This window comes from Peromyscus eremicus, chromosome 5 (genome assembly GCF_949786415.1).
Source record: "Peromyscus eremicus chromosome 5, PerEre_H2_v1, whole genome shotgun sequence".
NCBI lineage: Eukaryota > Metazoa > Chordata > Mammalia > Rodentia > Cricetidae > Peromyscus > Peromyscus eremicus.
In genome coordinates, this window is record NC_081420.1 from 21,719,751 (window position 1) to 21,746,781 (window position 27,031).

The window sequence follows — 27,031 nt, forward strand, 5'->3', positions numbered from 1 at the left end:
TATAAAATATTCTGCTTTATTATAGATTTAGCAGCAAATTATTTTTTAAGTTACTTTGCTGGATACTATAAATAAGTTTTGGTATTTTTATAAATAACATTTGTTAAACAAGCTCTGAATTTTTTGATATAAATATTTCAAAATCACAGTTTGCTGAAGATAACAGTGACGAATACAGAAAACTGTAAAGGAGTTAGATCATTTAAATCTATTTCCCATGACTAAGGACTGGTAATGTCTTGGTATTCAATCTTCCAGTGTTTGCTTTGAATTGTCTCCCCCCCTTCACACACACACACACACACACACACACACACACACACACACACACACACAAGTTGAGAATTTGCTGTATGTGTGGCAGCGTGTTCTGTCTTTTTTATATAATATTGCAAAGCAAGCTGCATGAGATAGTTGATTGATCTTCAAGATGTGACTTATAAGAGCTGAATGTATTCTCTTCCATGAACGGGGTGTTTTATGCTTTTATTAAATTTTTAGTAAATGTACAAAATGCTCGATTTCTCTGTGACATTTCTATATATAAACATCACTGTGCTCTGCTCACATTTGTCCCGGTCATCCTGCCACCACTGGGTCTCTTCTACCCTAATAGTCCCCACCTAGGCTAAAGTGTCGTGTGTGTGTCCATGTGTGAGATATGAGATTTATCGTTCCTTTTCCCCTTCACTGTCTTTTCTTGTCCCCCCCTTCCTCTATTCCCCTCTTTCCCCCACATAATCCCCTTTCTACACACACACACACACACACACACACACACACACACACACACACCACACTCTCTCTCTGTTGGCACTAAAAGCATAGTTAAGATAGGCAGAGACATTTGTTCTAATATTTCTCACCATTTAGAAATTATATTATCCAAAATTCCTTGGTGGCCCCATAAGATGCAGAATAAGACAAAGAAAACAGTGTAGACTACAGCAGCATGGTGTGGGACATGTCTGTAATCCCAACACTCAAGAAGCAGAGGCAGGGAAATTGGGAGTTCAAGGTCAGCATGGGTTACACAGTGAGTTCAAGGCCGGTTTGGGCTAAACACTGAATTTAATGCCAGCCTGAGATACACAGTGAGTTCAAGGCCAGCCTGAGCTATGTAATGAGACCTTATCTCAAAAGTCAAATACCGAAAAACTTAAAAAAGCAAAATTGAAGTAAGTTTAAAAAATTGTAAATATGCAAATAATAAAAGAAAGTGTGTGTACTCTAGAATGTAGTCAATGATTCTCTCTGGATGGTGAAATTGTAGGTAACCAAAAACGAATTTTCATATGTGCACAGTGAGTACTGCTGCATACTTTTGCATTAAATTGTTCTGTTTCCAAGAATGAGCCTCGCTCATTTCCAGCTTGTTCTAGTTAAACTAACAGGTCAAACATCAGATTAAACACCTTCTGGAGAAGCTATCTAGATCTTTCCAAAGAAGTAAGACACCACGTTGCTGTCTCCAACCTGCCTTCTCTTAATCATCGAATACTCTGTATTGCTTTCACTAATACTTACATGACTCAGAAAAGTGGCCTGAGGGTCTTTCAGGTGGAAAACATTCCAGCCAGATCAAAATGGCAGGTTGTCAATCTGCGGGAAAAACGTTCCTCTTTTCCCAGCTGAGGTCTGATTACTCAGGCAGGGTGTAACTTCTCTTTCTCCCTGTGATCAGGTTGAATTGAGAATATTCTGAAGGCTTCCTTACCTTACCTTTCTTCTCTCTAGTGTGGGGAGATTTAGAGCTGTGTGATTAGTCTTGCAAATGAGCTGGAGGGGATGTATGAGAGGTCTTACTAGTCTTTCTTCTCCTTCTTCAATGAGATTCACAGGTAGTGAAATGGCCATTATGCTGGATCCCTGGACTATAGCTTTCTTCTGGTGGGCACTAGAGATGCAAGCTGAATATGAAATGGATCCTTATTGGTGTAAATATTAAGGCCACTTCACATAGTTAAAAGGAGATTTATTTAATGGCATAACTTACAAATTAAGGGATAGGTAGGTCGCGGGGTCTGGAGAAGGTGTATTACAGTCCAGCGGTGTTCTCTGGAGCTCTGCTTGGTCCACCTCCACCATCCAGGGTCCTGGAATGGAGGGAGCGCCCCCCCCCCCAATCCAGATCTCAGGTCCCCAGGCGCCTCCCTTGGCCCCGCCTTGTAGGTGTGACAGTTGCCAAAGTCTCAATGGGGGTTGGAACTTCCAGATCAAAGCTGGAATGGCTACCCACTACAGATCCTTGCTTTGTGTTGGATGCCTGATATATATGTACACATGGGCATTTTTTTTTTTTTTTTTTTTTTTTGGTTTTTTGAGACAGGGTTTCTCTGTGTAGCTTTGCGCCTTTCCTGGGACTCACTTGGTAGCCCAGGTTGGCCTCGAACTCACAGAGATCCACCTGGCTCTGCCTCCCGAGTGCTGGGATTAAAGGCGTGCGCCACCACCGCCCGGCCACACATGGGCATTTATTTTGATTCTGATTAATATTTTGGTCTGGTTCTTAAATGGCCTTCCATGGCTCACATGCTTTAAAAGCAGGGCCACCTGCCTTTGGAATTACCAGAAAGTGGTGAGATACTTAATAAGTAGGAACTTGTGGCAAGAAGTTAGGCTATTCTTTTGTTTTTAATTAATTAATTTATTTTACATTTTGACCACAATTTCCCCCTCCTTCCTCTCAGTCTTTCCCCCAACTCCCCTCTAATCTCCCATCTACCCCACCTCCATTTCTGTTCAGAAAGGGGCAGGTCTCCCATGGACATCAACAAATCACAGCATATAAAGTTGCAGTAAGACTAAGCACCTCCCCTTGTATTAAGGCTGGGGAAGGTGACCCAGTATGAGGAATAGGGTCCCAAGGGCCAGTAAAAGAGTCAGAGACAGCCCCTGCTCCCATTGTTAGTAGTCCCACAAGATGACTAAGCTATACAACTGTCACATATATGCAGAGGGCCTAGGTCAGTCCCATGGAGCCTCCCTGGTTGTTGGTTCAGTCTCTGTGAGCCCCTATGAGCCCAGGTTTGTTGATTCAGTGGATTTTCTTGTGATGTCCTTGACCCCTCTGACTCCTACAATCCTTCCTCGCTCTCTTCAACAGGATTCTCCAAGCTCCACCTGATGTTTGGCTCTGAGTATCTGCATCTGCTTCCATCAGTTGCTGGATGAAGCCTCTCTGATGACAACTGGGCTAGACACCAGTCTCTGAGTATAGCAGAATGTCATTAGGCATCATTACATTGACTTTTTCTTTCTTCTTCTGTTGTGTTTGGTTCTATCCTAGGTCTCTGGGTCATGCAGCCTCTGTGTCCTGGTGCTTCAGGAAGTGTCGGGAATGGGCTTACTGTTGTGGCATGGGTCTCAGGCTGAACCAGACTTGGTTAGCTACTCCCTCAATCTCTATGCCACCCTTACCCTAGCACATCCCACAAGCAGGACAAACTGGAGGTCGAAGGTCATTCTGAAAGGGGTATTGCAACTGTGGTTTCCTCCTACTTACCTCTTCACCTCCCAGCCACCAGGGGAACAGAGTCATTGCTCGGACACCCTCTCCTGCCTCACCACAGACTCTAAAGCAACAGCCCAAACTACTGTGGGTGGAGCCCTCTGAAGCTAAGAGCTAAAATAAGCGCTTTCTCTCTGTAAGTTGATTTTTCTCAGGCGTGTGTGAGAGCAGCAGAAATCTCACTAGCACAACGGATCCAGGAACACATGAGGAATCAGCATCCCCTGTCACTGTAACAAACTAGAACTGGATACATAATTGTTTCCTTGTGCTGTGTCTGCTCCCGGATTGCGTTTCTCTTCCTCGGGATTCTCTGTCTCTGTTTTCTGAAGGTTCATGTTCTGGCATCTTTGTCCCTATTGTAAGGGAACTGAAGCCAGGGAGGCCTTTAAAAGGAAGTAATTAGGTGATGAGAATACTGCCCCACCCCAAGTGACCTATGCCTTTCTTAGAGTAGGGGATTGGTTCCTGAAAGCGGAGTCTTAGAAAGCTAGGCCACCATGCCTTTGGCCTCTTCCACATTTTCTGTTCACAGTTTGGACACAGGCTCCTGCTGCATGAACCTCCCTGGAGGCCAAACAGATGGAGCTGCCTGGTGTTGGATGGACAGCCTCCGAATTATGAGCCTCTTCTCTGCACAGAACCTGAGCATCAAGTGTGTTGTTATAGCAACAGAAGTGCACTGAGGTATCTTAGGATGCCATTGCCGAGACCTCCTGACATCCTTTTTATTGTTTTCTGATGATCTCATTTGAACCCACCACCTGGCCACACTTCCCACCACCTTTCCTGTAATGCCTCTCACCAGTTCACTGCCTTATTTATCTTCTATATCAGGCCACATATTTGGATTTTGCCGTTTGCTAGGAAGCTCACGACTGACGCCTGAACTTTTCTCAGGCTGACATTCAAAGTCCTTTCTAGCCGTTTCAGCCATTCTGCAGTTAGGCTCCTGTTTTGCCCCATGTGTTTCCTGATGCCTGGCGTCATGCTGATCCCCTGCCAGACTTTTCCTGGGGAGATGGGAACAAATGTCTATTCATTCAGATAAAGCACTGATAACAGATGAAAGAAACAAGCCCAAGTCTAGCTTTGTAAACCAGTGATGGGATTACTCACAGGAGCAGAGGTTACTCACAGGTTTCTTTAGCTCTAAGGCAGCTGATTCATAAAAGCATTCCAGGCGCTCCCTGAGCACCTTGTAGGCAGCTCTCCAGAAGAGTCTCCTCCTGCCTAGCAATTATTTACTGATTCTATAACCTTGAGGACCTACCTGCCTTTAATCTTGAGGGTTAGCCTTGAGAATCAGGTAACTATGGGAGCTTCCAGAGCCTCACGTTCTCCTAGCTTCTTGAGTTTTAGGAGCCTGCCTCCTCCCTCCGGGGAGATGGTTTTAGTTCAAATGAAATAGCTACAGCTTCCCCTCATGCATCTACATGGTTTCCTGCCTCAGCTTACGGCAGTTGTCCCCTGTGTTTCCTCCAATCCTCAGCCACCTTTTGGGCCCAGCTCAGGTGCCTCCCCCTTCTCACTGAGGTTTGGTGCTCCTGTCTTCTGACCACCCCATAGGCCTTGGCTAAACTAGGTAGTTCTATTACTCGCCTGCCTTTTCAGAATTTAAGGTTGCAAAATCTGTCAAGGAAATTGTGGGGTTTTCCCTTCAACAAATTCTTATAGATGTCTACATTCAGACGCTAGGGAATAATCATTTCATCAATGCTGTGCTTTAATAACAGTCTCAAGAAATAACATATGTAAATCAAATCTCATTTTCTCATCTAAAGCATCAATCAATGATTTGGAGGAAGTAAGATCCTGAACAATAATATGGAATCGTAAATGTGCCTTGCAAAGTGATGTTTATTTATTTTAATTATGAGCATGGTTTTTCATTTAACTGATCTTTTAGACACTGAAGTTTTAATATTATCAAGAAAACTGATGAATTGGCCTGTCTTGAAAAGACAAGGCCTATGGACTTATATGAAAATCACTTATACTATCGGAGACTTACTAAGTGAAATCTCCTGTTTAAGAAGCTAAGTGTTGGGGGTGGGCTTAGAGGTGCGGTATGCTTGCTTAGCATGTGTGAATCCATGGCTCCCATTCCCAACACGAAAGAAAGAAAGATGCCAATGGCTACAGATTAAATTCTATGCCCCAAAGGACTTGTAGAAATTCTAGCCTTTAGTGTCTCAAAATGGGACCTCATTTGGAAAATTAGGTCATTGCTGATTTAGTTAGTTGAGGTCAGAAGCGAGTGAGGTAGACTTTTCATCCAGTAGTCTCGATTATTTAAGAAGAGGAGGGAAGCCAGTCAACATGGTACAAGTCTGAATCCAACATACTCAGATGTTGAGGCAGGAGAATGGCAAATTCAAGGCCTGCCTGGGATACAGAGTGAGTTTAAGACCAGCTTGTATAACTTTGGAGACTGAAAGTAAGTGGTAATCAGAGAGCTGGCAATAGAGCATCTGTCTTCAGCGTGGTGAGAAGGAGAGATTGGAGTGATACTGCACCAGCCAAGGGATGCCAACAGATGCTTAGCAGGGCATGGATCAGACTGACCTCTAGAGCCTTTGGAAGAAACCACCTTTGCCAAGGACTTGAAAGTGGGTTTCTGGCCTCCAGATGAGGGAATTAAAAAATAAAATGCCATAGCAAACTATCTAGTAGTACTTTGATAACAGAGCCTTGAGAAACAAATCCACTGTGTTACTACATTTAATAGTCAGTGCTATGTGACAGAGAACAGGGATCCATGATCCATGCACAAATTCTGCCCATTTCCCGATTTATAAATACAATATTATTCAGACATTATAATACTATGAGAATATCAGATGCTATTAGCTAATTACAAATTATCAAGGCTCTTTGCAATCTCTTAAGGCAGAGATGAGAAGTTGTGGCAAAGTATCAGACCCACAGACGCTAAAGTGCCGTTATCTGTCCTTTATAAAATAAGTTTGCTGATCCTGAATATATGCTGTTAAGAGTTTTTAAAGACTGGGATGGTGGAAGACTTTAACTATAGATTTTTGGTTAGCTTTCAACACTTGAAAGCCACTGTTACCCTGTGGCTGTATTAGTCAGCACAGGCTAGGCTTTGCTTTGGTAACAAACATCTCCCACATCTCAAGCTTTTCATATAGTTAAGGTTAGTTTCTTACTCGTGTTGTTCACTATATGCTTTGGATACTGCTTGACGATGTGGTTGTCATGGAGGCAGCATCCATCTCAGCACCCTGGAACACTTTGGTCAACTTTGTACATTCAGAATGTCTAGAGAATCATTCAAAGTCTTTCCTGCCTTTGACGACAAGTGGCATGTTTAATTTGTTCTCACATCCATTGGCCACAAGCCATGTTTATGATTTTTTTATAGAGGCTGAAAAAAGAGCAGAATGATTTGAATATTTCTGAATCTACCATACTAATACTTTAATACTTTGATAATGTATTCATCCTTTAAGATTTGCATTTCAGTGTCTTCTGGAAATACACACGGATACACACACATACACACTTTCTCATAGTTGATATGTTGATAACTGATGAGTATCGCTTGTAATGAGATGGCTTTTTAGGACTATTAGCCATCCATAAGCTTGTGATCTTTATGAATGAGGCTGAGACTTGTAAACACTGTAAATGATTTTTTCCCTTTGCTATTGCCAAAGAAATACCCTTTGTAACTTACAGAGTATCAAGATTAATAACTCCAATTAAGAAATATAAATCTGCATCACACACCCTGGCAATAGGCTGTAAGCATGCTTAAGCACTGGTATTAATCTCTCCTTTACACACACGTGAAGGGAACTAACTCCCAGGGACACTCACTTTATTTAAACATGCAGAAAGAAATACGTTCGGGGTAAGATTTTATTTTCTTTTTTAATGAAAGGAAGTAGGTTCTTTGTCAGATATCAGCAAACAGATGAAGGAAAATAAAATACCAAATGTTAAAAAAATGAAACAGAAACCTTGGCAACCCTAGTTGTTACCCCCTAGTTGGAAGAAACTGCCTGCTCGTGGAATATTGGCCCATTTCTCCATGTTTTGTAGAAGGAATGAGTAAGAAAGAGGCAGTGGGAGCCCTGGAAGGAAAGAGCCCTGGTCAGGATGCATAGCTCAAGGTGCACAGGTCTCATGACTTACTCTTCCAACAGAGGCCAGGTCCATTTAGATTTCATCACAGCAGGGGAAGTTTTCATTCCTTCACCCTCTTGGTATTACAAACTCTCAAGTCCTTGAAGCCTTCTTCCTCATTGATGGCTCCATCATCTCGCCAGCAACTCCTCCGCTTTGAGCATGTCAGCAGGGCACCCCAGGAGTGGAGAGCTTGCTCCTCTTAGAACCTTCCTCCAGCTGCCACTGGACTGCTTTAACTGTGAATTATAGACAGAATGAGTGCATGACTCATGGCCTTTGCCCTCACTTAAAAGAGCTGTTCTCAACCTGTGGGTCACAACCCCCATGGGGATCTCATACCAGATATCCTGCACATTAGATATTTACATTATGATTCATAACAGTAGCACAATTACAGTTATGAAGTAGCAGTGAAATAATTTTCTTGTTGGGGGTCACCACAGCATGAGGAACTGTATTGAAGGGTCTCAGCATTGGGAAGGCTGAGAAGCACTGACTTAGAAAGTTTGTTTTGTTCATGTTGTCTGAAGCCAATGTTCTCTTCCAGTTGCCTCACTGACTTGTCTTAGCTTCATGCCTAATCTGAAACCTGGTTGCTGCCGATTGATTGCTTTTAAGCAATCACTGAAAAAGTTAGTGAGAAGTAAGTCTTTGGTTTGGTTTTGAGAATGGTCCCACCAGATGGCTTAAAAGTATAACTATACATACATTATTATTTTCAGAAAACCTCAAAATCATGGCATAATCATGTAAACCTTTAACCTACTCAGACAAAATGCAAGTAAAGGCAATGAAAGAATATTCTGGAAAATGAAGTAGAACACATAGACCTATCTTCTGTGATGATAACATATATCTGGATATTGAATCCATAGATAGTCGCCATGAGTTCGTGCTCCTTATTGAAGGAAAGCTTTTAAAAAGTGATACCAAGTTGCTTAATAAGTCTTGCAATACAGATTTATTTCAGCCACTGAACTCAGTAGACTTTTAAAATTATAAATATTTACAGAGCAAAAGCAAAAAATTAAGTGGATCTCAGCAGCCAATTCGTCACACCTGCATGGATTTGACTAATCGGGTGTGATTATAAGAAAACGTCTCTTTCCAACCCAGATTTCAGTGATGTTCACACTGGAATCTATAGGACCAGGATTAAAACTTTTTACTCTTACTGTGTAACTCACATAAAGAATCTCTCTTGTTTGCATACATTCTTATGGGAGAGGTATAATGGTCTTTGTTTTTGGCTGGCTAAAAAACAGGTTTCATATGGTTGGTTCTTCTGTGGGATCACCTTTGCCATTAAATGAGGTTGGAGCCCACCAAGACACATTTCAGAGGCTCGAGGACAGATGATTAAAAAGTGGACTGTCAGAGCAGGAGATGTAGTTCAGTGATAGAGTGATATCCTTGTCTGGCATGCCTGAGCCCTGGGGTTAATCCCCAGCAGCACCACCAAACCCCAAAAGAAACCACAACAGAACCTACCACCAGTTCTTAATCAGCAACTGGAACTTTTAGTTCACTGAAATGCTCAGTTTGGGTTCTATTCACTCAGTTCTTATTCTACATCACTGCTTGAGGGAGATTGTGCAGAGGACCCACGCTTTCTTAAAGGTATCAGCCTACTCAACCACACCAGGTACTGCGATTTTGTTTTTAAGTTGATTTCATTGGTAGAAAGTGGAGGTAGGCTTTTGCTTTGCTTCAGGTCCATTTGGGATATAAAGTTTAAAATCTCAAACAAGGAAGTAAATAACCAATCGATTTTGTATATAAGTGAAATTTTCACTTTAAAATAAGAAAACTTTTATTTTCTTGAGTCTTTGATATGTTTATCTTATGTACCTGGTGTATATAAAAACAAAAAGTATTTTGTCTGTGGTGCCAGTATTAGTTATTCCAGGATACAAAGTTGTAGATAGAAAAGTTATATAGTGAAATTACACAGTCATAAACTATTTATTAGTAAACCAAATATATTAAAATCTAGAACCATTACCACCAGATCTAGCCCAGGATATGAGGGCAGATTTTCCTTACCCTGCCTTGCAAGGAATTCAATGTCTAATTAATTTACAGACCAGTTTATACCAGCTGTGTCTTAACTTCTCCATTTCTTCTGAAAAGTTTTCCCTAATATTTTGAATTTTAGTTTGATGGCATATATGCTTTACTTAAAATTTGCTCCAATTTCATGTGGAAGTCATTACAATTTAACGCTCTTTCAACATATATTGATCTCCTTCTGCTTATGAGGTCTAGGAATTTAAAGGTAAGTTAATTGGCATGACAGTTTTACCCTCTAGCCAATTATGAAATTACAAATAGGCAAATAAGTAAATTAAATGCACACAGGCAGCGTAGATGTAGCTGTAACCATGGGTCTAGACCACTCTATGAATCAAATGTGCATGTTAGAAAATTAACAGATCGCATAGCAGGGTAGGTATTCCATAGATATTTAAGCGACTAAATCAGAGTGGAGTCACTTCAACTATAACTTCTAAAAGGGCCATTTCCATGGAGCAAGCAAGATTCATTTGGGAGGCATGTCCCCCTGTATCAAAATGGGAAAGTGGCCTTTATTACCAATGACTACAGCTTGGAACTGTAATGAAGCTTAATAAATCAGCCAGATGAAGTAACCCCTGTCTCCCACCAGCTTCAGTGAAGTCCCTAGAATTTACAACTCTACCCACAGACCCATTTATCCTGTCAAACCTTCATAAATTTATCAGTCTTTGTTTCAAGGTATAAAAGGGACAAGTCTTTATGTCTTTTCAACTTTCATTCTCCTGAGAAGATATTCATGTGTATGCAAATTTAATAAAGCTTGTGTGCTTTCTCTTGATAACCAGCCTTCTAGTGATAACCAGCCTTCTAGTGACTCAGTTCCTAGATTCCACACGGGAACTAAGAGGGACAGGTGGGTAGAGGGGATATTTCCCTGTCTTACAAATGCCTTATATAAAAATATATATCAAATGCAAATACACAGTAAAGGCAATTCAGTTGAGAGTGAACAAGGATTAATTCTTGGTGACAGGTCACAGAGTCCATTTCTCCCTCATCCTCAGATCACAGGGCAGAGCAGTGGCGGGGTGGGGGTGGGGTGGGGGGGTGAGGGGGGTGTTCCAGGCACCTGTACTCTCTCCCACGCATCTTACAGGGGCTGGGGTCCCATTATACTACGGGCCTCACCTGCAGCACATGATCTGGAGAGGGCTTCATTCACAAAAGTCACCTTCAGATTCAAGCAGGTTCTCATGGAGAGCCCCGGCATGCATCCCTTCCTCTGCTGCTCAGTGTCCACCCGTGATGGACCTTTGAGGTAACAGATACAAAGGATAAAGTAAGACGCTAATGGTTCCGACCAACCAGTTAGTGATGCTGCATTATTTTATGAAATAGCAGATGCCTTTACAAATACATAAAGTTCAGGAAGTATTGATTTGGAGAGAGAAAAAGTGTGTAGAAGATGTGCTGTCATACTTGCAGAAGAGCTACCGTTGAAAGCATCGGGAAGGTCATTTCTTAAACAGATCCGACCTAGTGGAAAGCGTCTCACAAGCTTCCAAAAATGAACTACAGCTCTTTTAATGCAGCGGACCAGTGAAGAAGGACTTGCAGCTCGATACCAGAGTCTAGCTTCTGAAAACTGCATGGTGTATTTCTTTCTTTTCCTTCTCACCTTCAGATCCGGGGGTTGGGGGTGGGGCGGGGTGGGGTGGGGGCGCGATAAGGGCTTGGCAAAGTCCCTCCTTCCTCTGCTTGATCAAACTGCCTAGGTGCCGAAAGTGCTCTTTGCCACACAGATCTGTACTTGTAAATGTGTTGCAAAACCTGCGTAAGACTCGCTTGAGCACCCTAATCTTGTTTGTGCAATAAAAATAAGTGAAAGTTGAAAATATTTTGGCGACCAAAAGTCAGCTCAGTAAATTAAATTTTACCCTGTTTACCACCTCGCTCAAACTCATTAGGCCTTTGCTGAAATGTGTTAGTGTTAGCTTTAAATCCGCCAGTATGTGAATGCTCTATAACTCACAGTGTGCTCTGGAACCGAGGAATAGAGCTACTACCTCAAACTCTTCTTTGAAAGCAACTTACTGTTAGGTAAACTAGAGAGGAGGGGAGGTTTTGCATTTGGCCCCTGGCTATGTCTTTTCCATCAAACACCACTGACTCATCTGTGGTCTCAAACAAAGAAGACAGTTATAAAGAGCACAAATGCCCTCAGATTGCTCCTAGCTGAGTTGGGTTTTGTTGTTGTTTAGATTTGTAAGTTGCTCAGTGATGGGTGGTACTTGGTGATGGGTCAGACCCAGAGACAGCTCCCTCCAGCTCTCTGCCTCCTAAACTGCCAGGTCAGGAGAGGAGAATACACCCACACAGGAGTTCTGCCTGTGAGCACTGTCTGAGGTAAGGATGTTCTTCGCTTCCGATCTTAGATCCGAGTTCTCCTGTGGCCCCATCTGTGCTTACTCACATATCATTTTAGGTTGTGTTTATTTAGTTTCTCCTCTGGCTTTCAAGTTTTCTCTCTGTTATCTGAAGATTCCCTGGAATCTTCACTAATGCTAGACTTTGGCATATTTACCCAATCTAGAGTGAGCTTAGCAATGGCTCTTAGTAAAATCTTGGGTCAGAAGTATTGGCAGTCTAGCACTCTAGGCCCCTCACTTCTGGAACCTTCCTATTGGCTTGGGATTTCTTTCATTTCTTTACCTCCTTTTCATGTTCTTTCCTTCCATCTGTCGTCATCCCTGTGAAAGACTCTCCCAAGGCTCTCTAGCTCCCAGACTATGTCTCTTTGTTCTGGGTTTTGCTTAGGTGGGCTCCCCCCGACAGACCTGAGGTCAAAGCAGGTATGAGATGCTGTCTTGGTCACAGCCTTCCCAGTAATTCTGTGTACTGACTATGGTCTCCTGGAGACACTGCTCATCAAGAATCCTGGAAGAGCCTGTTTTCTTTAATCTCTGTGTCATGGATTCTTTAGGTCAAAGGTGGGGTCTGGGAATCTCTCTACATTTAGAATGCATCCCAGATAATTCTTATGCAATCAGAAATCAGATATGTCTGTTGAAATGACTGCTTTTACTCCATTCATCAAATACGATCAGTTTTAGATAGGTAGATGGTGATTGTGAGACTTCTTTGGAAGACTGGCTAAAACTGATGAAGCTTTGAGAGGCTTAGGACCTTAGGTAAGCCTTTTCCAAGAGCCCCCCAGAGCTCTCCCCTCTGCAGCATCTCCTGCCTCCAAGGCAGCTAGAGGGGAAGCTGAAGATGACCTCAGGGGAAGCAAGGCCAGGTGCAGCGAACTGATAACCAACCTACAAGCCTCTACAGGGAATATTCTCTCTCTGAGTCATCTAGGACATTTTTTTGCAACACTGTTTAGAAAAACGTATCTGAATTTGAAAATATCTCCAAATTGACAAGAACATTCCCAGCCCTTTGTGTCATTAAACAATCTTCCATGGTTTTGCTCCTAGGAAATCTATGGTCTTAAAAAAGATGAACAGCCCAAAGACAATGTAGGTTGCATCTATCAATATTTACTATGCTAGAAATTAAACCAGAGACATGTTTTCAATAGTTATTGAATTCATCTATAACAATAATAAACCATTGGATTAATATCAGCAATGTGTTTTCATGAAAGATAATTAGTGTCCAAAACCAAAACAGTGAGGGAGAAGAAAAGTATTATTTCACATTGTACAAATCCCTTTCATGTCTTGCTGGAGAGAAGAGAGCTCAATTCTCTTGTGTTTCTATATTTAGTAGTTCAGTTGGTCAAATATGCTTTGGACAATAGCATTAGACACCACGAAACAATGCAATTTACAAAAGTACATAAAATCTTGACATTATTATTGAACAGCTTTGACCATGAAAAGGTCATTGGGTCCTAAACATGCCAAGCTTGGGGAAGTACTAGGCCCTAAACTGTCACTTCCTTTATTTATGGGTCTCATAAGAACAGGGAGGTATAGAGAGGAATACTTATTCTTATAAACATACCTTGTCAACAATTTCTTTCTTTCTTTTTTCTTTTTTTTTTTTTTTGAGACAGGGTTTCTCTGTGTAGTTTTGGTGCCTGTCCTGGATCTTGTGCTGTAGACCAGGCTGGCCTTGAACTCACAGAGATCCACCTGGCTCTGCCTCCGGAGTGCTGGGATTAAAGGTGTGCACCACCACTGTCCGGCCAACTATTTCTCAATACTATTTTTATGAGGGTTTTAGAAGACATATGTTAAAGCTGCATAAGAATAGTCTTCTTTTGCAAGTATTCACATGTTAAATAGTGCTCACTAACTGAATCTAATCTCATAGTTATTCTTAAAAGGGCAACCTTTTAGTTAAACAAACCAAAAAACAAGCTCACTGCCTAGGAAAACAATAAGGAATACACAGTACTCATGAACTGCTGGAGTTTTGGGGGGCTGTGGGAGAGCAGCTAGGCCTTTCTTGTGAAGTAAATGTCAGATGAAGATGAAGATGAATATTCCTTATGTAGGGTCTGATAAGAATTAATAAAATGGTGGGGCTGGAGAGATGGCTCCGTGGGTTAGAATGTATGCTGCAGGAGAATGACAAATCCCCGAACCTATGTTAGAAAAATTGGCAACCTCCTGTGCACTGTGGGAGGGACAGAGACATGAGGATTGCAGGCTTGCTGGCCATAAGCCTGGTTCCAGGTTCAGTGAGAGACCCTGTCTCAAGAGACTAAGGCACAGAGTGGTAGTCCAGGACACATGATGTCCTGCTCGGGCCTACACCATACACATAGTCCACACTCACACAGTCATATACATAAAATGGTGGCAGTTACAACCTGTAACCACACCTGAAACCTCAGACACCAGAAAGCTGAATCAGGAGGACTGCATTTGGGATCTGCTTGAGATCTAATACTTCTGTCACTGATTATGTGAGTAATGGGAAGACTGTATGAAAATAAATGTTTCTCTGTGTGTGTGTGTGTGTGTGCACACACACAAAAATCACAACATTACCGAGATGTGCATGGCAAACATTTATTCTGCTTTCTCTAAAGAGGTAGCAGGCTGGTTCTCAGGTATACACCTCTCTGTTGTAATGATCTTTCCAGTTCTTTGCGTCAGGTTGGCTTATGCTCTGTCATCTGGATTAATGGGATTTGCAATATGAAAACATGTCCTCTTGTGAAGGGCTCTGAGAGCTCGGAATTTGGTTTTGTGCTTGTTCATGCTGTGGTCAGCTCAGAGGGTGGAGAACAAACCCACCTTGGTCATGAATGCACACGTGAAAGTAACTAGGCACCAAATCGATGACCATGCTCTAGTAGTGCTGCTGGTGTTTTTGTTGTGTCTGAGTTAATGCTGAAAATGAATTCATGGGACTGGAAAGATGACTTAGGAGTTAGAAGCACTGATTGCTCTTGTGGAGGACCCAGATTTGGTTCCCACCGTTCACATGGCAACTCACAATCATCTGTAACTCTAATCTCAGGGCATCCAATGTTTTTTTCTGGCCTTGCAGGCACCAGACATTCACACGGTACACAGACATACATGCAGACAAAACACTTATACACATAAAATTAAAAGTAGTAACAAAATTGAAAATAAATGTATTTTCTTGTGAGGAAAAACAGTAAAAATGTGTGTATGTGATCAAGTGAACATGCAGACATTTTCTTTAGCTTTTGTAACTCTGGCCATTCATCTCTTTATAGATAACAATCACATTTCTCCATTTTGATTTTAAAGCTTAAGGTAGGAAATACACTCCTTGGATCTAAGCAATTTTATTTCTAGACATAAAACCTTTTCAAATATTATTTTTATCACATTGTCTTAGTTAGGGTTTCTATTGTTGTGAAGAGACACATGACCACAGCAACTCTTATAAAGGAAAACATTTAATTGGGGCTGGCTTACAGTTCATTATCATTATGGCAGGAAGGAAGATATAGTGCTGGAGAAGGAGCTTAGAGCTCTACATACAGATCCTCAGGCAGCAGGAAGAGAGAAAGGCACTGGTCCTGACTTGAGTATCTGAAACCTCAAAGCCCTCCCCCAATGGCACACTTCTTCCAACAAGGTGACACCTCCTAATAGTGCCACTCCCTATGAGTCTATAGGGGCCATTTTTATTCAAACCACCACACACATTATTTTAACAGCAGTTCTAAATTTCACAATGATCATTTCTATAAAAATATGGAATGCCAACACTCGCTAAAAAGAATACTGACCTTGGAAAATGTTCAAAGGACTGTCTCAGCTAAGAAGCTCCTTTTCTGAAAGAGATAGAATCAGGTTCTCACCAGCCTCAGTTAGTGCCTGACCACACCCAGCCAGTTCTTCTCTATTGAAAACAATGAGTCACGGCCTTGGACTGTACAGTGTGTCTTCAGTGGCTGTGCCAGTTTGTTCTGGAAAACCTGTGTGCTCCCTTATCCTCACACTGTCCAATATCTGCTCACACACGCAACAGATCCTACTTATGCCTTTGTTGATTTTACCACTAGCCAGAGCCTAATCCTAGTTTGTTAAATTATTTTTCCCAGTGTGTGTGTGTGTATGTATATGTATCTATATCTGCATAGTATAGTATAGTATAGTATTGTATAGTATACTTTCACCAATATCCCTCATCCTTCTTACATTCCTACTGAACCCTTCTTTCCAACTCCCTGTTGTAGAATATTATTTTAAGATGAGTTCCATTTGTTTATGCTGTGGAACATTTGTTTAATGATGCAAAAATGCATTGCATTCTTCTATAGAGCATTTGTTTAACTCTGTGAAGCTGTGACACTTTGCCTATCTAAAATATCTGATAGTTTAATAAAGAGCTGAATGGCCAATAGCTAGGCAAGAGAAAGGATAGGCGGGCCTGGCAGGCAGAGAAAATAAATAGAAGGAAAAATCTGGGAGAAAGGAGATCAAGGAACAAGAAAAGGAAGGAGCTATAAAAGAAAGGGCCAGCCACACAGCCACACAGCCAGACATGGAATAAGATGGAAAGAAAAGATATACAGAATTAGAGTAAGGTAAAAGCCCAGAGGCAAAAGGTAGATGGACTAATTTAAGAAAAGCTGACTAGAAACAAGCCAAGCTAAGGCCGGGCATTTATAAGTAAGAATTAAGTCTCTGTGTGTGATTTATTTGGGAGCTGGGTGATGGGCGCCCCCCAAAGAACCCCCCCAAGAGTAAAAAAAATAACCACCAACAAGTCCCCCTCAACTTTCATGTCTTACTTATGTGTGTGTCCCCACTATGTTTAATTAGAGTTGCTTTCATGATCCTGAGGGGTGGGTATTTATCCAAGTAACAGTCAGTTTCCTATGGCTACAACACTGATAATATAACTCTTTATCCCAAAGTAACCATTACTTGCTTTTCAGGTAGGGGTGGGGCCTTGTGAGTCCCTCTCCCATTTATGATAGAATGAATTTTGATGGGCTCAATATTGAATGGGTCTTGTGTAGTTAAACACCAGTTCTGAGAGTTTGGGATACAGTGGCCATGCCATGTCAAGCAGGCAGCACTTCACAGCTCTCCTCCCCATCCTCCAACTCTTACACTCTTTCTACTACCTCCTTTATAATGTTCCCCCAAGCCCTGGAGGGGGTGACAGAGACGTTCCATTTGGGACTAAGAACTTTATAGTCACCCATCCTCAGCACTCTTGACCAGTTGTTGGGTCTTTGCATTAATCTTATTTATTGCAAAAATAAACTTCTCTGACCAAGACTGAGAAGGGCACTGACCTATGGACATACATATAAACATTTGAGAGAGTTTAACAATGTGTCCATTTAGCAAAACATCAATAGTATGTTTCCCACTAAAGCATGGGACGATTAGCCAATATTAAGGATGAATAAAACATGCTACAGAAGCCTACTACCTTGTAGGCTAATATAAAATTATAACTTAAGGGCTGGTGAAATGACTCAATGGATAAGGTCACTTGTCAAGCCTATCACCCTAGTTTTCCCTGGGACCCATATGGTGGAAGGAGAAAGTAGACTCCTTCAGGCTCTCCTTCACCCTCCATACTCATGCTATGGCCCACACCCACACAACACCACAGAAATCAATCAACTCATCAATCAATCAATCAATGTATATTTAAAGTAATGACAAGATCTCATTCTAAAAATCAATTTAATAAAGAAAATGAGTCTGAACAAAAATACCTTACATGGGTAGATATTGCTGCCCCCAGAAATCATAGGCTATTAAGTGAAAATACCAGTGCAGGTACAGGATAGCACCCTAGGAGTTGTTATCATGAAGGCTTCAGGGGTCCCCCAAACAGTGTAGGCTACCTACCACCACTATACTTGGCTGTCTTCCAGAACTAGATGATAAGGCTCTATTACTGAACACACCAGACACTTTCATTGCAGAGCACCAAGAAATCAAGCAGAAACGGATCTGAGAGCTTCCTCCTTGCTGTCTAGCTTTCACAGTGCTGGAAGGTGTCAGCAGGCCATTGGGTAGAAAGTCATCAAGCTCCTGACGTCATGCCTTCTCCATCGTGATGGAATGTATCCTGTCAGGCTGTAAGCCAAAATAAACCCTTCAGTCTTTGATTGGTATTTGAGAGGTATTTTGTTGCAGCAATGATAAAAGTAATTAATATGCACCTTGAGTGGGAGTGGAGGGAGGAGGCTGGACTGCTGGGCTGCAGATGTAGAGTCACATGGTGTGGAAACCCAAGGGGTCCTTGACTATAGGTGACTTGGTGCAGATGATGGATGAGGGGGTGGCAGAGGAAGGAGGAATGAAGGGTACCTAGGCAAAAACAGAAGGTTGAAGTGTGCCACCCAGGGGAGGTGTCAGGGTGGGCCAGGGTCTGGGAATTCTAGATTAGGAGCACTGTAGAGTGTTCATGTGGCAGGATGGGGCATCAGAGAAGGAGACGTTGGAGAAGGGTAAGGGCAGTGAGAATCTTCATCTCCTTGTATTTATTTGCCTATGTTTGTGGTAAAATAACACCCTTAGGAGCAGGCAGCTGGCATCTTCACACAAAGGTCTGAAAAGCAATGATAAAACCAAATCACAAGCTCATATACTAACAGAGAAGTATTATTTTCAAAATTTGAAATTTAAAAATATTCTTTTATATGATGTGTCTGTATGGTGTGTGTGTGTGTGTGTGTGTGTGTGTGTGTGTGTGTGTGTGTGTGTTTTAAGAGGACAGACGCTAGTGCTGATCCTCACCTCCAACCTGTTTGAGACAGGGTCTCTTTTGTTGTTGTTATTTGCCCCTGTATACACCAAGCTAGTTTTTTCTTTGTATTCCTTAACTATAGTTATTAATTTATATAATACAAACCATGATGAATACAGTGATAGTATTCACTATCAGCCTCACTACTATTAACACACACACACACACACACACACACACACACACACACACACACACAGTAATTACCATTCTTGCTTAACATACACCCGAAGAGATATGTATTCCGGGATATAGATACACTACCTCTAAACACTTGTTTGTACACACATATGGTGCAATATGACATCTCAAATATTTTAGAGGGAAAAAGCCAAGCAAATGGCTACATCATGTTATTAAGAAACCAGTATATCCAGAATGGTGAACTAGTTTATTCAGTTACAATCATCAATCAATCAATGTATATTTAAAGTAATGACAAGATCTCACTCTAAAAATTAATTTAATAAAGAAAATGAGTCTGAACAAAAATCCCTTACATGAGTAGGTATTGTATAACTTATTTCCATTCATTTCTCAAAAATTGTTAAATAGCATTCATTTATTTCTGTTTCTTTCTGCTTATTCTGTTCAACATTTTTCCTCATCCTCTATTACTGGCATTATCCATCTTAGATTACTTTTATAATCATTTTTATTTTCTATCATAGTACATTTTAAGTCAATTTCTAGCACTAATAGGAAGAGATTCACAAAGCCTAAAACACTATACACCATAATAATATAAAATCTATGTGATAATGCTTAGTAAAAGAAAATGAAACTACAGCTTTAAATTCCAAATCAGAAATAACAAATGCTTTCAGTAGATCCTTCATGAGATATTTAAATCATGCCCATATTTTATCCACAAAATTTTATATATGGCTAAGACAGAATAATTTTGACTAATTTATCTGATTTTATGCTCACTCTTTCTCACATACTTTCTTGTAAGATGGGAGTTCATGTAACTGAGGCTGACCTTGTTATAAGCACATGTCACCATGCCAAGGCTAATTTTTCTGATTTTCTACTAGTCACCAAGTTTAATGAAATTGGCTGTGTTTTTAGGATAATTGTGCATAACATTGAAGAATATACTAAATATATATGTACATATATATTACTTTGTTTACCCTAAGGCTAGAGTCAAAATTAAATGGCTCCCTAAGGGTTCCTGTGTGGATGCTCTTTCAAGAAAACAACAGTTTTCATGGGGTATACGTGGGCAAAGTGCATGGTGGGTCTGAATTAGAATGTCACAGAGCAACCCATCCCTGTTTCTGGCTTTGTTTTGTTTTTTGTTTTTTTTGTGTGTATCAATTTTCCAAACAGGGTTTTTCTATGTAGGCTTTGCTGGTCTTAAATTCATGACAATCCTCCTGCCTCAGCCTACCAAATGTTGCCATTATAGCCATGCAACACTATGCCCATCACTTTATACAATGAATATATGTTAATACATTTTTTAAAGACTCAGTTTAATGTGAGTTTTAGGCAAACTACATATCATTCTCCCAAGATAAGATCCAAATCAGACTTGAAGTACCATCTGAACTGAAGATTGAAGGTAGTACCTTCCAATAATCTTAAAGAAAAAAAGAAGGCCGGGCGGTGGTGGCGCACGCCTTTAATCCCAGCACTCGGGAGGCAGAGCCAGGAGGATCTCTGTGAGTTCGAGGCCAGCCTGGACTACCAAGTGAGTCCCAGGAAAGGCGCAAAGCTACACAGAGAAACCCTGTCTCGAAAAACCAAAAAAAAAAAAAAAAAAAAAAAAAAGAAAAAGAAAAAGAAAAAAAGAAGTTAAGTAAAATCATAGCAAAATAAGGACTGTCTAGATAAGTATTTCCAGAATAATATTTGGAACTTGTGTTAAAATTTATTTATTGTTTATCATCTGAAATTCCAATTAGAAATCAGTAACTTTCCCCAATAACTACTGACAAATTGTAAATCGTAGTTTCTAGAAAGCCCAGCTCTTCCAAGTTGTTTCCTTGTGCAAGAAAGACTCTGATAAACTCAGGGAATCAAGAGAATTGTTATTCTAAAACTGGGAGGAAACTCTAAGCATACTAATATAATTTGCATCATGGACAGAGAGACAGTCATATACTTAACTGACAGCTGAATCTAGAACTCAGTTTGCCCAGGCCCAGGATCCCAGCCAGGCTGAGAACCCAGTGGCTCTCCTTTCACCTGGGCCATCCTTGTCTGCTGACGACATATTCCCCACTCCTGCTGCTGGAACCTCTAAGTGCATGCCCCCTCCAGGCCAGCAGGGAAGCCGAGTCAGCAGGCTGTCTGGCCCTGCTTTCTGCTCTCACTCTCACACCTGGGCCCACTGGGGACATCTGATTGCCATTGTCAGAGCATGCCCTTCCCTCCTCTCCTTCCAAGCAGAAATACAAGCTTCCAGCAGACCTGCTGCCTTCAAAGAAGCTGACTAGAAGCTGTCTCTATGAGAGTCTCTTTGGCTCTTTTACCACTTGGGACTCCAACATACAATCTATGGATTTCTGACCCCTAAAACCTTCAAATGCATCAAGACAGATTTGAATTTAATTTCACAAAATGGGGATCACAGAACTCTTGATGCCCCATTTGGGCCCACGAGTTAAAAAGATTGAGATACTAGCAAACATCATGTGCACACATTGCTGTAACTTTGAAGGGAGAAACCCCAGAGATATATCTTTGAGTATAACATACTCATTTATAGAGACGAGGGAGATGTCAGGGTACTCCTGCAAGCTCCAAGTTGCATTTGAAACAAGGGACAATGTATATGAAACCATAGACTATGGTACAGGCTGAATGGAGATAAACCAGCAGGAGGTCATGCAGTCTCAAACACTGGAAGCAGAAAGCCACCTTCTCCTTTGCTGACTCCCCGAGGTGCCCACCACCCTCCTTTTGCAGACTTAGGATGAGGCTGCATGGAGCATCTGCAGTATCTTCTCTATGCACAGCTGCCCCCTGTGTCTATGCAGTAGGTAACTTTTCTGTGCTGATTTGAGAGACTTTGTTCTTTGGGGGGCAATGGGGTTCAAAGGATTGAAACCAAGGCCTTCTCCCTGTCTCTACCACTGACCTGTACCAGAGCTCACTTTTCACCTTTTAAAAAGTAACTAATTCATCAATTATGTTTATTTTTGAAATCACTGTGCTTATTTTATTGACTAACATAGACTTTTTATTTTGAGACAGCATCTCATTAGGCTGCTCAGGTTGACTCTGAGCTCACACTGTAGCCCAGAGTAGCCTTAAACTTGCCTTAGTCTGTCGAGTAACGGGGATGACAGGTCTGGACTGCTGGGCCCCGCTGAGGACCTTTATTCTCACCTCAGAAGAGTGTGAGTAAAGGATAGCCCAAAGCCTGGCCAGGACAGGAGTTTGGATCCATGTCTCAAAAGCCATGTGTGAGCCCAGTGTGCACTAAGGAGCCCGAAGCAGGAGGATCATGATTTCAAGACCAGACTGGGTTACACAGTAAGGCCTTGTGTCAAAACAACAAAAGAAAACAATCAAAGAAAACCTAAAAACAAAACCCAGATCCACACAATCAATCCCCTCTTCTCTTAAGAAAGTACATAGGATTAACTCAGCTAAAACTCAGCTTACTCTCAGAACTATCTGTTCTTTCTTCTCTCTCTCTCTCTCTCTCTCTCTCTCTCTCTCTCTCTCTCTTTATTTATTTATTTATTTATTTATTTATTTATTTATTTATTTATTTATTTATTTTTTGTTTTTCGAGACAGAGTTTCTCTTTGTATCCCTGGCTGTCCAGGAACTCACTTTGCACTTTGTAGTACAGGTTGTCCTTGAACTCACAGAGATCCACCTGCCTCTGCCTCCCAAATGCTGGGATAAAAGATGTGTGCCACCAGCCTCCTCAGAATTTTATTTTTTTTTTATCTATTGATTGATTGATTGACTGATTGATTTTTTAATTTATTTTTTATTTTTTTCAGAATATTCTTATACAAAAAAAGATGGTCACAGAAGTGAATAACTAGGTCTTAGAATTGCAGAGCCTAAAGAAAAGAAAAGAAGAGAAAAGAAAAATCCCAGCTTATGGCTGGTGGAGTGATCAGAGACAATCATCCAGGCGACAGGAAACAGCTCATCAGCTGTAATGCGGCTCTGCTCATCCAATAGCACTGATCCAGATTTACCACAGCCTTGGCCAGAGTGCTCTTCCCTTCCCTCCCCTCCTACCTTCCCTCCCTCTCCCCTTCCCTTTTGTCTGTTCCCTAGCCTGTAGTGAGACTTTTCTTTGGGCTACCAGCTCACAAATAACAACACAGAGACTTCTTATTAATTATGAAAGCTGGTCCTTAGCTTGGGCTTGTTCCACCAGCTCTTATAACTTAAATTAACCCATTTATATTAATCTACATTTTGCCTCATGGCTTTTTACCTTTCTTTCATTCTGTATGTGCAACTCCTTCTAGGTCTCCCTGTGCCTCAATGACCTCCTTCTACTTCTCTCTGTGCCCGGAAGTCCCGCCTAATACCTCCTGCCTAGCTATTGGCCATTCAGCTTTGTATTACACCAATCACAGCAGTACACCTTCACACAGTGTACCAATATCCCACAACACTAGCCCTCCTCTCTCTCCTGTCCCCTCTTGTCTTCTCCATCCTCCTTCTGCCTACCCCCTCCTTCTATCCTCCTTCTCTATTCTCCCTCCCTGTCCTTTTTTTTTCACCTCTCTCCAGACACCAACCTCATCCCAGATCTTAGGCTTCCCTACCAGACACCCACTGCCTGCTTTCTGTGATTGTTAGAAGCCAAAACTCTATTTGAGTGAGTTCTTTACTTTGGAAAAAAAAAAAAAATCAGTTTTCAAACCTCTTCTGTGTTTAGGGAATTCTTAGGTTAAAACCCCCACTAAGGATCATTCCAGTGCCCACTGTGTGAATCAAAAGCTATTCTGAATTTAATATGGCCTAATGAGCTTTGCTCAAGGAAAAAAAAAAAAAAAAAACAACCCCAAAAACTGTTCTTGGGTCACAGAATCACATGTGATGCTGTCACCAGCCAGCTTCTAATTACGTGCTTTTGATTACCAGGGCAACAAGAGGAGAGACTGGGTCCTCTGGGTGACCTCATCACCACCAACAGAAAAACAAAGAAAATCCCAGGCATTCTTCTCAGACAGCAGTGCTTTTACTGCACAAGGCGCATTCACAGGAGGATTTCTTAGTGTTGCTCGGTGCTGGCTGCTGCCCTGTTGGCTGTTGCCTCTTTACAGACTCTGAAGGGCTTGGGAGAAAGGATTATGCTTTTCTTTAGAATTCTGTTCTCTCCCAACACACACACACACACACACACACACACACACACACACACACACACACACACCAGTGTTATGCTGTTAGGATTTGTTTCTCCTCTTTGGCCAAAGGTATGAACAGATTCAATGTTTTAGGAAATAAATGTATGGCTTAGAGGCTTCAAGGGATCAGGTTTGCAGAGAAAACACATTTTAATCTCTAGGGAGGCAAGGATTTGCCTTGGAACACAAACCACAGTAGGCCAATTAAAAGGACGCAGGCAGCAGACACTGTGTAAGCCCTGGCACTCTGATCCCACCTGTACCCCTGCCTGCGACTTTGTCTCCTTACTGCACACTAACCTGCCCTCCAACTGTCAGAAAGCTTGCATTTCTTTGCACGTGGTTTCTCTTTGCAGGGAAGCAGGCCTGCTACCCCAGGAAATCACACCATTGTGGGCAATAGCTGCCCAATAACTGACTGTTGGTTTGTAGACTGGATGTCTCGGCTTCCCTGATGCATGTGCGATGACTTGGTCAGACAATGATGGTTTACCATCTCTCCTAGTTTTGTAGGTCAGAAATCCCAACAGCGTTGGCCTAGGAAGTCTTTAGTGCTGTGTGACATTAGGTCCCTTGCTCAGTTCCATTCAACTGAGAGCTGGGGGACTGGAAGACCCCAAGATGCTTGCTTTGACTGTCTGACACTTAGATGTTCTATCTCTTTCTTTTTACAAAACACCTCATTTTTCTTTCTTTTTAAAATTATTTTATTTTTTTGTATACGAGTCTAGATTCTTTACAAAGTGGCTGTTGGCATCTGGGGTCTGACCGTAGCAACCACCATCTCAGAGCTGTGATTAAACCCAGAGGAAAGGTCTGCTTTGGCTCATGGTCTCAGAGTTCTCAGTCCTTGGTCACTCGGATGTTTCTGGGCCTCTGGTGAGGCATGTATGTCACTGGGGAGGGGACAGACGTGTCAGAAGTTGTATACCTTGTGATGAGCAGGAGGCAGAAGGAGGGGCAGGGAAGAGCCTGAAATAAGACACGGTCCTCAAGAATAAACTCAGGTGACCCACTTCCTCTAGTAAGGCCCCATATTCTAATGTATTCAAAACCTCAAATAGCAGTGACAGCTGGGGTCTAAACACTAACATACATGTGTAGCTTGAGTTTTCCTGCCTTGCCCACAGTCAGGACAAATCTTTGTCACCCGCCAGTCCCACAGCTGCTCAGACCCAACCAAGTAAGCACAGAGACTTATATTGCTTACAAACTGTATGGCCGTGGCAGGCTTCTTGCTAACTGTTCTTATATCTTAAATTAATCCATTTCCATAAATCTATATCTTGCCACATGGCTCGTGGCTTACCGGCATCTTCCCATGCGCCTTGTCATGGTGGTGGCTGGCAGTGTCTCCCTCACCCAGCTTCCTGTTCTCTCAATTCTCCTCTCTGTTAGTCCCACCTATACTTCCTGCCTCGCCACTGGCCAATCAGTGATTTATTTATTGACCAATCAGCAACACATTTGACATACAGACCATCCCACAGCATACATGCATGACATTTCACTTCAAATCACTTCAAAGCAAGTTGGCCAGATATTACTTCAGCAGCCTTCTCTTTGTGCGAGCAGCTCACAGCCAGCCTTGGTCTGAATGAAGGAGGAGACCTCACTTCTCATGATGAGGAATGGCCCCTACCATGTGGGCCCTGGAGGAATGGTGGCCACCGTGTCTCGAGACGTTTTCTCAAACGACTTGTTTGAACTCAGTGCCTCACCATAGGGTCTGCCTTGGGGTGAACTACACTGAGTGACATGGGGACTAAATCTGACACAGTTGGAGTGTCACAGCTATAGGTTTATATTAGCAAATTCCACCAATTATGGACTGAAAGTATTTGGGAAAATAACTGTCAGCACTGAACCTCTGCAGGGCGTTTCCATGCCATTATTGTCTAAAAATACAAAGTTGTATCAACTTCTGAAAACACATGTGCATTATGTTAGGTATTGTAGGTAATCTAAGATGGCTTAATATGGGGAAATGGTACATGTTGTGTGCAACTCCTACTCTGTTTTAGAGAAGGGATTTAAGAGTCTGAAGGTTTAGGTTGGACCTGGCTGGAAGGTCTTGAGAGCAGTTTCTCCAGGGACTCTGAAGGCGGATTGTTCTCATTTATAGACAGCTGTAAATTAACCGTGAAAATAGAGTGCTGTTGAGAGAAATTTGGGACAATATACTCCTTACCCAGTTCTATAACCATTGAGCAACTTGGTGGCAATTATCTCAAAGTTGTGTTGCAGGAAAACTAGAAATAATACAGTTAGGATAATGTCACTGTGCTATCCCTCAGGGGCATGGAGGGTTGACCTGGGGCCCTTGTAGGATACTGAAATTTATGTTGCTGCTCAATTTCTTGTAGAAAATGATGTAATATTTGCCTAGAGTTTTGACACCTCCTGTAATATACTTTAATTCATCCATCCATTCATTGATAGCAATATATCATCTTACTATGTGGCTCTAGCTGGCCTGGAACTCATTATGTAGTCCAGGCTGGGTTCTGACTCATGACTATCCTCCCATCTCAGCATGCTGAGTGGTGGTTTTACGGGTGTGCACCAGAACATCCAGCCTTTCATAAATTGTAAAGCATGCCGGGTGGTGGTGGTGGTGGCGGCAGCGGCGGCTGCCGCCGCCTTTAATCCCAGCACTCAGGAGGCAGAGCCAGGCAGATCTCTGTGAGTTCAAGGCCAGCCTGGGCTACAGAGTGAGTTCCAGGAAAGGCACAAAGCTACACAGAGAAACCCTGTCTCAAAATACCAAAAA

The 27,031-nt window shown here is 41.9% G+C and overlaps 1 long non-coding RNA gene across 1 annotated transcript; it reads right to left on the reverse strand.

Annotated features, from left to right (window-relative positions):
• Positions 1-7,397: 7,397 nt before the first annotated feature.
• Positions 7,398-16,352, reverse strand: LOC131910353 (uncharacterized). The gene is made up of 3 exons (XR_009379112.1): positions 15,921-16,352; positions 10,877-10,999; positions 7,398-7,905 (listed from the first exon to the last, which is right to left on the reverse strand). It is a non-coding gene; the product is annotated as an uncharacterized LOC131910353 (long non-coding RNA).
• Positions 16,353-27,031: the final 10,679 nt, after the last annotated feature.